This window comes from Rhinatrema bivittatum, chromosome 2 (genome assembly GCF_901001135.1).
Source record: "Rhinatrema bivittatum chromosome 2, aRhiBiv1.1, whole genome shotgun sequence".
Classification (NCBI taxonomy): Eukaryota; Metazoa; Chordata; class Amphibia; order Gymnophiona; family Rhinatrematidae; genus Rhinatrema; species Rhinatrema bivittatum.
In genome coordinates, this window is record NC_042616.1 from 305,267,586 (window position 1) to 305,281,646 (window position 14,061).

Below are 14,061 nucleotides of genomic sequence, written 5' to 3' on the forward strand. Positions count from 1 at the left end.
ACTGAACAGAAAAGGCCTTTTCAGCACACAAGCGTAATTTTTTTAGCATGACTTTTAGTGCTTATGCCCCACAGCATTTGTGTCCCTAATAAATCAAATGGCTCGCTACATGTTAGTCAGATTGGCGCTACATAACATCTTGGAAGTAGAAAATATTTTACTGTGACTACATAATGCTTTGCACAACACAGGTACCTTTCCACTAAACTGTAAATGAGGAAGGAAACATGATTTTAACTAGCAACCTATGCAGCTGTGACCCAGAAGCTGCAGGAAAAAAACTGGTACATACAAGCCAAGTCCCCTTATTTATTAAGGCTTCTATTCTGTAAAATTGAAAGGTTTGTAAAAAGAATTAGAAACATAAACATAGAAACATAGAAATGACGGCAGAAGAAGACCAAATGGCCCATCTAGTCTGCCCAGCAAGCTTCACACATATTTTCTCTCATACTTATCTGTTTCTCTTAGCTCTTGGTTCTATTTCCCTTCCATCCCCACCTTTAATGTAGAGAGCAGTGATGGAGCTGCATCCAAGTGAAATATCTAGCTTGATTAGTTTGGGGTAGTAGCCGCCGCAATAAGCAAGCTGCACCCATGCTTATTTGTTTTACCCAGACTATGTTATTAGCCCTTATTGGTTGTTTTTCTTCTCCCCTGCCATTGAAGCAGGGAGCTATGCTGGATATGCGTGACGTATAAGTCTTCTCCCATGCCGTTGAAGCAGAGAGCCATGCTGGATGTGCATCGAAAGTGAAGTATCAGGCCCATTTGGTTTGGGGTAGTAACCGCCGTAACAAGCCAGCTACTCCCCGCTTTGTGAGTGCGAACCCTCTTTTCTTCTCCCCTGCCGTTGAATCAGAGAACTATGCTGTATATGCATTGAAAGTGAAGTATCAGGCTTATTTGATTTGGGGTAGTAACCGCCGTAACAAGCCAGCTACTCCCCTCTTTGTGAGTGTGAATCCTTTTTTCCACATTTCCTCTTGCTGTTGAAGCTTAGAGCGATGTTGGAGTCACGCCTGTGTATGTTTATTTAATAAGGGTATTGACTCCAGGCAGTAGCCATCATTCTGGCGAGTCACCCACTCTTCATTGGCAGCCTCTTGACTTTATGGATCCACAGTGTTTATCCCACGCCCCTTTGAAGTCCTTCACAGTTCTGGTCTTCACCACATCCTCCGGAAGGGCATTCCAGGCATCCACCACCCTCTCCGTGAAGAAATACTTCCTGACATTGGTTCTGAATCTTCCTCCCTGGAGCTTCAAATCGTGACCCCTGGTTCTGCTGATTTTTTTCCTTAGGAAAAGGTTTGTCGTTGTCTTTTGATCATTAACACCTTTCAAGTATCTGAAAGTCTGTATCATATCACCTCTGCTCCTCCTTTCCTCCAGGGTGTACATATTTAGATTCTTCAATCTCTCCTCGTACGTCATCCGATGAAGATCCTCCACCTTCCTGGTCGCCCTTCTCTGTACCGCCTCCATCTTGTCTTTGTCTTTTTGAAGGTACGGTCTCCAGAACTGAACACAGTACTCCAGGTGAGGCCTCACCAAGGACCTGTACAAGGGAATAATCACTTCCCTTTTCTTACTCGATATTCCTCTCTCTATGCAGCCCAGCATTCTTCTGGCTTTAGCTATCGCCTTGTCGCATTGTTTCGCCGACTTCAGATCATTAGACACCATCACCCCAAGGTCCCTCTCCTGCTCCGTGCACATCAGCCTTTCCCCCCCCATTGAATACAGTTCATTTGGATTTCTACTCCCCATATGCATGACTTTGCACTTCTTGGCATTGAATCTCAGCTGCCATATCTTCGACCACTCTTCCAGTTTCCTTAGATCCCGTCTCATTCTCTCCACTCCTTCCGGCGTGTCCACTCTGTTGCAGATCTTAGTGTCATCCGCAAAAAGACAAACCTTACCTTCTATCCCGTCCGCAATGTCGCTCACAAAGATATTGAACAGGACCGGTCCCAACACCGATCCTTGCGGTACACCACTTAAAACCGCTCTCTCACTATACAAAGAATTATAACTCTGTAAAACAAGAGTCAAATATCTCCAGAGCCAGAAGGAATATCTTTCTTGCATCATGAAAATAACTGTGACAAGCCAATTATCCCCAGACAAACAGGCACTTCCTCATCGCAGGAAGTTTGCAGGCTGTGGGCTAAAGTGACTTGGCACTTTAAGGACACAATAATGCCCATGGCGCAAAGCAGCACCCTCAGAAGACAGGATCACACTTATGCAACGTTATGAGCCATTAATGACACGAGAATGAATTACACCATTAGTGAAACCTAAGTAAAAAGGGCAATTTTCAAAGCCACTGACCCACATAAATTCTCCCTCTGAAAACTGCTCGCCCTGTGTGTGGCTAAAAGTGCACTTGATGTTCTACAACACACGTGTTTTTAGCCCATGGTGTTCAACAATGCATGCATGTACTTTTATCAACGTCAAGAGGAGGCGTTTCATGGGAGGTGGGGTGTTTTCATTAGGGGAGGAAAATAAAAGGCAGAGATTTAATTTTTCACTCAATGTGGAGTGGAGGAGTAGCCAAGTGGTTGGAGTAGCGGGCTATGAACCATGAGACCAGGGTTCAAGTCCCACTGTAGTTCCCTGTGACCTTGGGCAAGTCACTTTACCCTCCATTGCCTCAGGTACAAAGTTAGATTGTAAGCTCACTGGGGATAGGGAAATACCTACAGTACCTGAATGCAATCTGCTTTGAAGTGCTGAAAAAAGTGTGAAAAGCGGAATATAAAAATCTAAATAAAATAAAATAAAATAAATGTGCATTATTCTCCCGGACAAAGGTACGAGCAGAAGCAACAAGTGTAAATGTCCACAGGTACTTTGCACCTGAAGCAAATTTCAAAGCAAACGCAGGCCTGTAGTTTTGTTTTAAATCCTGGGGCAAAAGGCCCAAAAATCTTTACACTACTGTGGTGATTCAATGGAAAACTGTGCTCACTTGAAAAAGATTTTGGAACCTGTGTCACTGGTAATGCCATGGTCCTCAGGGGCCATGGGCACTGAATGGATGGTGAAACAGTTAAAAAGTGAAGAAGAGAAGAGACATTCCTATTTTGTTTCTTCTTCTTGACAGTTTCTCGAGGTACAATAGTTCTTTGCATACTGGAACTCTGTTATCCACTGCCCATCTGTTTCTATCATGTTTATACCTGCAACAAAGTCAAGAGTCCTCTATCTGTCACATTCTGATCATTCTTACATGAGAAATATAAACATATAGCAGAGATGACTGGGTTTTTTTTTTCCCCCCACAAATTAGACCATGTTACCAGCCAAGCAAACACTTGTGAAAAACACAGCATTCTTTTACACTTCTTTTAGCTAGATGGTGCAAGCAGAAACCAATGCACGAGACACTGCTTGGGCCCAGGTCAATTACTGCCTTAAAAAAAAAACTTCAGCACTGAGAATGCACAGCCAATGTACACCAGGGCATATCAGCGCCACTTCAGCAGAGGCCAGCCTAAGGAAGCAAAACAGAATCTACTGAACGTTTGTTTTGTAACTGTGGAAGCCTTGGCAGTTTCCAGCCACCTATCCCCCATCTCTTATCCCTTGCCAACAAAATCAAATAAATGATCAATGCATCCAGCAATCTTAACGTGGGTGTCTTGTTTTGTCTTCTCCTAACTGAGAGATTTCACTAGCAAACAGGTTTGCAAAGAGCCTAACAAAACTCCAGCACCAAGATGAGTGAAGTTACAAACAATTTTGCTTGCCTTTATAAAGACACTGGATTTACAGCCTTAACAGAGATGTACAGACGGTACATTTGCAGTGGAGGAGGAGTCGAGTGGTTAAAGTAGTGGGGGCTACGAACCAGGGAAACCGAAGTGATATGGTAATAAATCAAGAATTTCGGTATCGAAAAGAGTTAAATAAATAAATAAAGATAAACCAGGGGTCAAATCCCGCTGTTGGCTCCTTGTGACCTTGGGCAAGTCAGTTAACCCTCCGTTGTCCCAGGTACAAAGTTACAGGCCGATGCAGTAAAGTGCACTCAGGCTGAGCACACTGTTAGCCTCCATTTGGCCACGCGTTTTCAACAGTAACAGTGCGTGGAAAACGCACAGCCACCTCCCCCCCCCCCCCCCCCCCCCCCCCCCCCGAAACTAATAAGTAATCTTCTCATCACTAGATTACTGTAATTCTCTCCTCCTGGGCCTCCCACAAACTCCTTTACGTCCCTTACAAGTAACTCCAGAACTCTGCGGCGAGAGTATTAACAAACTGCAAGAAACGTGATCATATCACACATGTTTTGATAAACTTACACTGGCTTCCAATAGCCCGAAGAATACATTATAAAACATGGTGCATTCTATCCATGGGCAAGAAACAGATTGGCTGAACTTTTCAATTCGCCAACATACTCCACACTGCGATCAGCCAACAAAGGCCTTCTTCAAATTCCCTCAGTAAATACAGCCCACCTCACGTTAGTTCGTGAGAGGATCATTTCCATTGCAGGTCCCAGTGTTTGGAAAACGATGCCGGCTGAATTGAGACTCGAAATAGAGTTTAAAAATTTTTTAAAAAGCCTTAAAGACCTGGCTGTTTGAAAAAGCTTTTTCAGACAACCTAGAGAAAGGATAACAACATCGAGAGCTAAGGAATACTATTAATTTATGGTTTTGTTTTTAAGAATGAAGTAACTGTTTATTGAATGTGTGTTGTAAAACTCTAATATACACTCTGGGGCAGATTTTAAAAGAGTATGCCGGATTTTAAAAGATACGCACGTAGCCGCGCATATCTTTTAAAATCCAAGGTCGGCGCGCAAAATCGGCAGCCTGCGCGCGCCGAGCCGTGCAGCCTGCCTCCGTTCCCTCCCTTGCCCTATCTAACCCACCCCTCCCGGCCCTACCTAAATCCCCCCCCACCTTGTTCGATGGGTGTAACTTGCGCGCGCCGGCTGGCCAGGCCCCGGACCACCCCAGACCGCAAACACGCCCCCAGACATGCCCCCCCCCCCCCCCCGGATCACCCATTTTAGCAAGCCCAGGGACTTACGCGCGTCCCGGGGCTTTGCGTGCGCCGGCAGCATATGCAAAATAGGCTCGCAGGGCTTTTAAAATCTACCCCTCTGTGTTTTTATATTTCTCTTTGTGAATCGTTGTGATGTATTTTGAACGAGGGTATACAAAACTTTTTAAATAAATAAATAAATAAATAAAACATGCAAATGCATGTTGATGGGCCTATTAGTCATTCCCGCACGATACAGAAAATAAAATGTGCGGCAAAGCTGCACATTTTACTTTCAGAAATTAATGCCTGCCAAAGGCGCCATTTTTTGAAAGACAACACGGTAGAAGGGATCTGTGTGGGCGATTCATTTGAAGCAGTGATGAAACACGGCGAAGAAATATAACAGCACTACTATTGAGAGATAAGCATAAAACAAAATATAAGATTTTAATAATTAGTTGTGGCATGTTAGATGACAAAATACGGGTTTTCTAGGGATTTTAAGGGAGGCACATTTGCACTTTATAAAAACATAATATCAATTGACAAACCTGAAGAGAGTAGGTAAATGACGTAATTAATAAGTGGTGAAGTCAAGAGAGGGGCTGTAGCCCTGTAAGGGCAAGAGCTCATGAGACTGCGAACACACTGACATCTTTCTGATACCACTCTCTCGGGTAAGTCTTTTTAATTATAAATAATTAAAAATAATTGTAAGACACATCTGCTATTTTGCAGTACCTCAAGTTGCAACGGTTTGGTTTTGTTTCATAGTAATATAATTGAGGTTTTTGAGCCAGCATATATTTTGAATTTTTTAGACATAAGAACATGCCATACTGGGTCAGACCAAGGATCCATCAAGCCCAGCATCCTGTTTCCAACAGAGGCCAATCCAGGCCATAAGAACCTGGCAAGTACCCAAAAACTAAGTCTGTTCCATGTTACCTTTGCTAGTAATAGCAGTGGCTATTTTCTAAGTCAACTCAATTAATAGCAGGTAATGGACTTCTCCACCAAGAATTTATCCAATCATTTTTTAAACACAGCTATACTAACTGCACTAACCACATCCTCTGGCAACACATTCCAGAGTTTGTGCGTCGGTACGAGTGTCAAACCTGTACACCAATTATGAACTAGTGATTCTCACGTGGAATGGCGGTATATAAAACACTTAAATAAAATAAATAAATGGCCACTTTATAAAATCGGGTGGACAAGAGCATGTGCTAGATACGCGTCTATCTGCTGGTTTCAGCACACGTATCGCTTTGAAAATTCATCTTTAAGCTTGCAGTTTGCAGAAAACCCAGCTTGTAAAGCTTGTCTGCATCACTGAGGTGCATCCATTTAATTCCCAGTGGTGATTTAGATTCGGCCGACTCCCTTCAGTGGAATGGAAGATAAGCCAGCATTAAAGGCTGCCACTATGGCTGGCAACAAGCTGAATAAACCTAGCCATTAAGGAATGTGATTTTTTTCAAGTCATAATAAAATAAAATAATAATGTCCAGTCAGTGAGGTTCTTCATTCCTCACTGGAGACTTAGAGGCCTCATAAGTATTAAGAAAGTTGCCCTTTAAACTTTTCTGTCTGCCAGCATTGATCGACTAAGCAAACATACACAAATTGAGGAGGAAAGGGCTGGAAAAGGAAGTAGATTCATTAGCATTTTAAAAGTATATTGCATACTATCTTCTTGGTATTTCTGCTTATTTCTCTCGATCTAGCTTCCATTAAGGAACCACTGTGCCTGAGCACCAGTATTTTCCCATTTTTCTCACACATTTCATCCTAGTTCTAGCACTGTGGCATCCTTCTATGGCTGAGGCAGCAGGGTTCAGTCTCACCGAAATCCACTCAATGATGATCTCTGGCCACTCATTAACATGCAGTGTACAGGATGACTATCATTTACACCTAAGCCACAGAAAGTGTGGCATAAAAAACAGACCCCCAAATCAGTATGCAAGCAAAGAGTGTGTGAAGTTAAGAAAGTGTTCTCAATTTCTGACAGGCAAATTTATTCAAATAGCCTTTCCAGAGTACTGCAAGTCACCCAACATGGCTGTCTTTTGCCAGAGGGGCTGCGCCAGGAGAAACCAGAATATAGAATCTGTGTAACAAACAAACAAACGAAAACCATAACCAAATTGAACAGAGGCAAGGTACAGCAAGTAGAGAATTAAGTTATATTTACAAGGTAAAGTATTCTGTACAGGAAAAAGATACAGGGAAAAACCACAATTTATATTTATCAACGGTGTCAATAAATACTTTTTTTAAATAATTTTCTTTAAAGATTTTTAAGGTTGTTTTGTGGGTCCTGAGACGAAACAGGACTTGCGAGGCATCCGTAGATTTCTGAAGCAAAGAACAGGAAAGATTCTAAGTTGAAAATCATCGTTTTTGGTAGCCTACTAGAGAGAGGACATCCTATCAAACAAAAGGGTAACAATGTCTGGGAAAACTCCAGTGAAAGAACCTTCTAATTATGATGCTACCCCGAAGGCTGCGTAGTTAGAGAGGAGTGTGAGTGGGATTCTTCCTACTCAGAAAAGAGTGAAACATTATTGAATTTGTTTCATTTTTGTGGGACTATATCCAGTTATCCCTTTCAAGATTCTACTGTTGTTTCCCCGCTGTCTTTTCATTTGGATTTACAAATGAAATTCAATTTCTTGGGATCACGTGGTGCAGTAAGCGAGAAGGGATGTGACTGATCTCCCATCCTCTGAATCTGCCTCAATCGGCAACTAAAATCGGAAATAATTTTCAGTTGAAGCGTGTAAAGTTCTCCTCAGTTGCACTGATAAGTGAGAACTTTGGTAATGAGCACAAGAGTGAGTAAAAAGGAGAAAGAAAGAGACAGGATCAGGCCCAGTGAGACAAAGATGGCGAAGTGCCGTTGACCCCAGATCGAAATTCTGCTTCTCTGGCCGCGATGGTTGCTGTGGTTGAGGCCCTTGAGCCCAAGTTCAAGAAAATCGTCCAGAAACTAGATGAAGTGGCAAAAAATATGATGGCCTATGATCTACGACTTGTTGAGGTAGAATAACATATTTCAGATACTAGGACACTATTCATTCAGGGTCAGAAGAAATGGCAGAATTAAAATCCTTATCGCACAAACAAGATGAGCAGCTTGAAGATCTTGAAAAATAGATCTCGCCACAACAACTTATGGTTCGTTGGCATTTCTGAGTCTGTAGGCGATACAGAGCTGGCGGTATTCTTGGAATCGTGGTTAACCAGAGAATTGGGCCTGTTAGGTTCGCAAGGCCCGTTGTACATCGAGAGGGCCCATCGCCTGGGTGCACGGAGGGAGAAAGCTGACAAACCACGAGTGGTGACTGGAAAAATTTTGGATTCTGCTTACAAGACGGAAATTCTTCAGCAGCTGAGGTCTGGCAAAATACTGAAAAATGAAAACAGTCGAGTTTTAGTTTTTCAAGATTTTTCAATGTGCCTGGTGGCCCAGTGTCGGGAGTTTGCTTCTTTGTGCTCCAAGCTGCATGAGATGGGGGTGAAATGTGTACTCTTCTACCCAGCAAAACTGAGGGTGGTCCTCCAGGAAAGTGTAAAATAGATCCAAACCTCAGGAAACACAAACAGCTAGTGGAAAGCCTGGAGAAGGAGAAAGCTTGGGTGGCTCCAGATAATAAGGCACCCTGACTTTAAGTCTCTGTTTCTATATTACTAAATTTCCAGGATTCTCTGCCATGATACTGTATGACACACTGTTCTAGCAATTCTCTATAGAGTGTCTGGCTTTTCTTGCCTCTGGAGGGATTCTCCTTATGGTTCCTTTATTCATCTTCAATGTAGACTGATTTATGTTTTAAGACATTTGGTTGTCTTACTACTGTGTTACATACATATTTTCTTTTCCTTAAAAATCTGCTAATCCTGTATTTGGTAGGTTTTTCGGGGGTGGGGGGGATCTGTGTACTATAAGTGACCTCAAATTTGGGATTCATAGATTTAATATGCTTGGGGATTTGGGGAAGGGTGGGAAGGCAGGGTGGAATAGGGAGGGTTATTCATTTTAGTAAGGTAGTGCTGAGATAGGCAGCAAACATACTAGTTGAGCCTATCCTTACTTTACACGGGAGCTTCAGCGGGGAGGATACCTATGGTTAGATGTGTATATCTGGGTAAAAGTTTCACTTAGGAATGGTAATGGTTAAACCCAGGAATACTTTATGCTCCAAATTCTTATGTCCACTCTTGTGGCTAATGGGGAATATTCAGAAGCCTTTTCTGTTAACAGGGGTACTGGACAGGGTTGCCCACTGTCTCTGTTATTTTGATCACTTTGGAGCCCCTTTTGCAAGCAATTCGACTAGACGATGGTGTGTGAGGCTTTCATTTGGGAGCCTGCCTTTTTAAATATGCCACTTTTGCGGATGATTTATTAGTTTCTCTCACTTCACCTGCTTCCTCTCTTAGAAAAACTTATGAGTATTATTAGGAAGTTTGGGGATTTCTCAGGTTTTAGGCTCAATATGGACAAATCAGAGGCTATAGCGTATCCAGATTCAGTTACTCTTCAATGGGTGGGGGAGTTTCTTCTGTGTTGGGCCATAGAAAGTTTTAAATATTTGGGTTTATTAATGTTACATGACTTAGGGAAACTGTATACCTTAAATGTGTTGCTTCTTTCTGGCAGCTACTAAGGAGAAATTTCAAATATGGCACCATTTACCACTGTTGTTGATTGGTCCTATCAAGCTACTTAAAATATACTGTTCCCTAAATGCTTATATGTTATCGAAACCTTGCCTATTAAATTGAAATGCGGGGATATCCAGAAATTGGAATGAATTATCAGCTTCTTTATTTGAAAAGGTAAGAAACCGAGAATAGCCTTTCATAGATTTAAGCAATCCTGGAGCTTGGGTGGCTTGATTATACCGGATATGGAACAATATAATGTGGCTAGTTTATTGAGATTGGTGCGTGATTGGATTTTCAGTGAGGCTAAGTATGTTTGTCTGGAGAATGAAACATTTTTAGTGAAGCTGCTGGACTTGCATTACCCTGTTGCATGCCAACACCAACCTAGTAGCTAAACATAACTTGAACAATATGTTGGTCTCCCCCTTACGCCGAGCTTGGCAAAAAGCTACACGTGCTCTGCTCACCAATAGCTCCTGCTCACAGTTTTTACCTATTAGGGGTAATTGTGATTTTTCTCACGGTTCCCAATCCATATCGTTTAATCGTTGGGTTCATGTGGGTATTATAACTGTCCAACAGGTTTTGGCAGTGGATGGATCTATTTTACCTTTCAAGATCTGCGTAGCCAATATTGTCTTCGGAATGTGGATTATTTTTCTATATACAATTCTGCCATTACATTTGCTCTTTACCAAAAGGTTCCTTAACGCAGGAGTGGATAGTGAAAATAGAAGACTTTTTTATGCTGAAAGGAGGAAATTATCAAAATCCTTATTATATAAAGATTTACTGAATTTGTCTCAGATTAACTCTGTTGGCATAGTATGTAATAGATGGGTGTCGGAAGGGAATTTCTCCATTACAGAAAGGGAGATTCAGTCATGCTTTAAAGGACTGAAATCTATTTCGTCAAACATATATTTGAGAGAACTGCAATTTAAATTTTTGTACAGGGCTTTCATTCCTCAATTATTGGCTTTCCATGCTAAACTATTTCTAGGATATGCGTGAAATGTAAGCAAGCTACAGGCACATCTGTCTCATGCTTTTTGAGAATGTGATATCATTAAAAAAATTGGGGGAGGGGGGGGAGAAGGTATTCGGGTATGTAACCAAATTGTTGGGCTACATAATTCCTCTACCTTCTGAACTGATCCTGTTTAGTAAGGATCTTTCCATACTTTTTGTGAAAAGAGGTAATGTTCTTTTTACATGTAAAGCCTTCCTTCTTGGGAAAAAGTCGATTTTGTTAGTTTGGCAGGATGAGACATCACCCTTTGAACTGGCAATGGCGGAACTCTTTACATTATGATCATGGAATCCATGTTTCTAAATAACTATGACAATGTGGGTTGGAAGAAAAGATTCTTAGAAAATCTTTTCTTCCAACCCACATTCAGAGCTTGTCATCTACATCTAGAAGCTTGATATTAAATACTTTGTAACTTTGCTGTGACTGGGTAGTGTCCATCATACACAATATGTGCTTCCTTACCTTGGGTGGGGTGGGGGGGGGGGAATGAAGTAGGTTGGGATGTTCTTACTTATTACTGTATAATTTTTAAGTATCTTTGGTATTGGTGGCGTTAGAATTGCTGTTGCTTGAGGGGAAATTAGAAATTCCTTATGTCTACGTGACAGTTACTTCTATAGTAGACCAATGTTACACAATAGCTTATATTGTGTTTATTATGTATTGGATTACACATATAACTCCTATTTTGTATCTTTCTGTTTATACTTTATTTGTTGCAGGTATGCTTTGTAATACTTGACTCTTTCTGAATAAACAGATTTATACTAAAAGAATGTAAAAGATATTTTTAAAAGAATCAGAAAATAAAGTATCAGAAAATTAACAAAACTTTTAAAGAATTTATATATATTACTTCTGACTTGAATCGAATCTGGTATTGATCCAGAAACTTCAATAGAGAAAGCACCAAGGCCAGGGGCAAAGCCCCTACACACATAGGGGTAGATTTTCTAAAAGTGCGCCCGCGCATACTTTTGTTCGCGCACCAGGCGCAAACAAAAGTATGCCGGATTTTATAAGATAGGCGCGTAGCTGCACCTATCTTATAAAATCCGGGGTCGGCGTGCGCAAGGGGGTGCACATTTGTGCAACTTGCACACACCGAGCCTTGCGAGCGCTGCCCGTTCCCTCCACCCCCCTGCACCTTCCCCTCCCTTCCCCTACCTAATCCACCCCCCTACCTGTGTTTTAAAAGTTACGCCTGCCAGAAGTAGGCGTAGCTGGCGCGCGATTCCCCGGCCCAGGACCCGTTTCGGAGGCCTCGGCCATGCCCCCGGGCCGGCACCACGCCCCCCAGAACGCCCTGAATGTCGCGTCGGCCCCGACATGCGCCCCCCCCCCCGGAAAGCCCCGGGACTTACGCGCGTCCTGGGGCTTGTGTTCGCCGCCGAGCCTATGCAAAACAGGCTCGGGTGCGCTGGGGGTTTTAAAGGGTTATGCGCATAACCCTTTTAAAATCTACTCCATAGTATATGTAGAGATAAGGTAAAAATTTACAAGTAAAGAACCAACAACTCATGTGGATCTGCAGTGAAAAAACAGAATCCAAAAATTTTAATATCAGTAATTTTTTATCTTTATAGACACTGCAGCATAGGGGCTATGCCCCTGCCCTTGGTCTTTTCTCAATTGAAGTTTCTGGATCGATACCCGATTTGTATCAGGTCAGAAGTAAAATATATATATACATTCTTAAAATTTTTTCATACTAATTTTCTTACACTTTTTAAAATATCTTAAAAATCTTTAAAGAAAAAGTTTTAAGAAAATTATTTATTGACACTGTTGAAAAATATAGATTGTGGTTTTTGCTTGTTACCTTTTCCTGTACAGAATACGTTACCTTGTAAATATAACTTAATTTTCTATTTGCTACACCTTGCCTTTGTTCAATTTATTTATGGTTTTCATTTCTTTGTTACACAGATTCTGTATTCTGGGTCCCTCCCAATGTAGCCTCGCCGGCGAAACATGGCCGTGTTGGGGGATTTGCATTACTCTGGAAAGACCATTTGAATACATTTGCCTGTCAGAAATTGAGAACACTTTCTTAACTTGTCAAAATTGAACAGTTTAATTTGTTTCACACACTGTTTGCTTACATCGTTTAAACCTTCCATCAAATGTGTTTGAAATGCGTTCCCTTCCAGATGCATGCACTTACGCAAACATGTTTGCAATTCAAAACAAATGCATCTCAAAAGGATTTGTAGAAAACACTGAATGAGGACTGCACCATCAACATGCACCAGGGTATATCTGATACTTCGGCAGCAGTCTCGCCCCAGCCAGACTAGGGAGACAAGCCAGCTCTACTGAAATGTGGAAGCCTTTGCAGTTCCCAGCACCTAACTCCGTCTCTTATCCTTTGCCAATAAAATCAAATAAATGATCTATGCGCTCCAGCAATTTTAACGTGGGTGTCTTGTTTTGTCTTCCCCTAACTGTATTAACTTTTTCCTAGAACAGATTTCCCTAGCTGACAGGTTTACAAAGAGCAGTTGTTCCTTAAAAAAAAAAAAGGCATTACTGATCATCATCCTGAGGCTACACACACAGGACAAGAAAACAGCTAATAAAATGTTTTCAAAAACTTAAAATTCATCATTAGACACGTGTACATATTTTTTAAAAGGAAAATACTCAAATGTACATGAAAGGTCACTTTCAACACATAGAATAAATGCATATATCCACTACCAAGGTCGGTCAACTAAAACTGTTCTGTTAAAGTCTGCTATGCACTACAGTATCTTCCAGTAAATCACTGCAATGTGTATTCAGATGTGCTTAATGTAAGGTTTGTGTTTGTAACGTTATAACATTGCAAAAATACATCAAAAAAGTTCAAGTTACAGCTGCTACGGCAACCCTTTGCATTGTGACCTTACCTCAAATAACAACGGAAATGAGAAGTACTGGAAGTACAAAATATACAACGTTAGAAGACTGGAAAGGGCTGGTCATCCTCCGCCCCTTTTAAATGTGCTCCTGTTTTTTTGTGTCTTTCCTCCAAATCCATTTTTTACCTTCCTTATCTCTATTCTCTCATTTCCCATTCTCTAATACAACTCTTAGAATCAGGTTTAAGGACTGAGCAGAAAAAAAAGTGTACAAGCCTTCAAATGTATCTGCTTGCATAATTTTGGGGTAAAGCTTTATTTATTTATTTGGCGCAGTTCTTTCTAGCCCTTCCAGGAATAGATTCCCAAGGCAAGGTACAAAATAAAAAAAAGTATAATATAAAATGCATAAAATGACATAAAACCACATGTAAATGCAAGTAGTACAGGCAGTGTATAAAAAACATGTTAGATATC

The 14,061-nt window shown here is 41.4% G+C and overlaps 1 protein-coding gene across 2 annotated transcripts in view; it reads right to left on the minus strand.

Moving 5' to 3' along the window:
* TNS3 (tensin 3) overlaps nt 1–14,061 on the minus strand; it is a 592,547-nt gene that overhangs the window by 302,812 nt on the left and 275,674 nt on the right. The window lies entirely within an intron of this gene.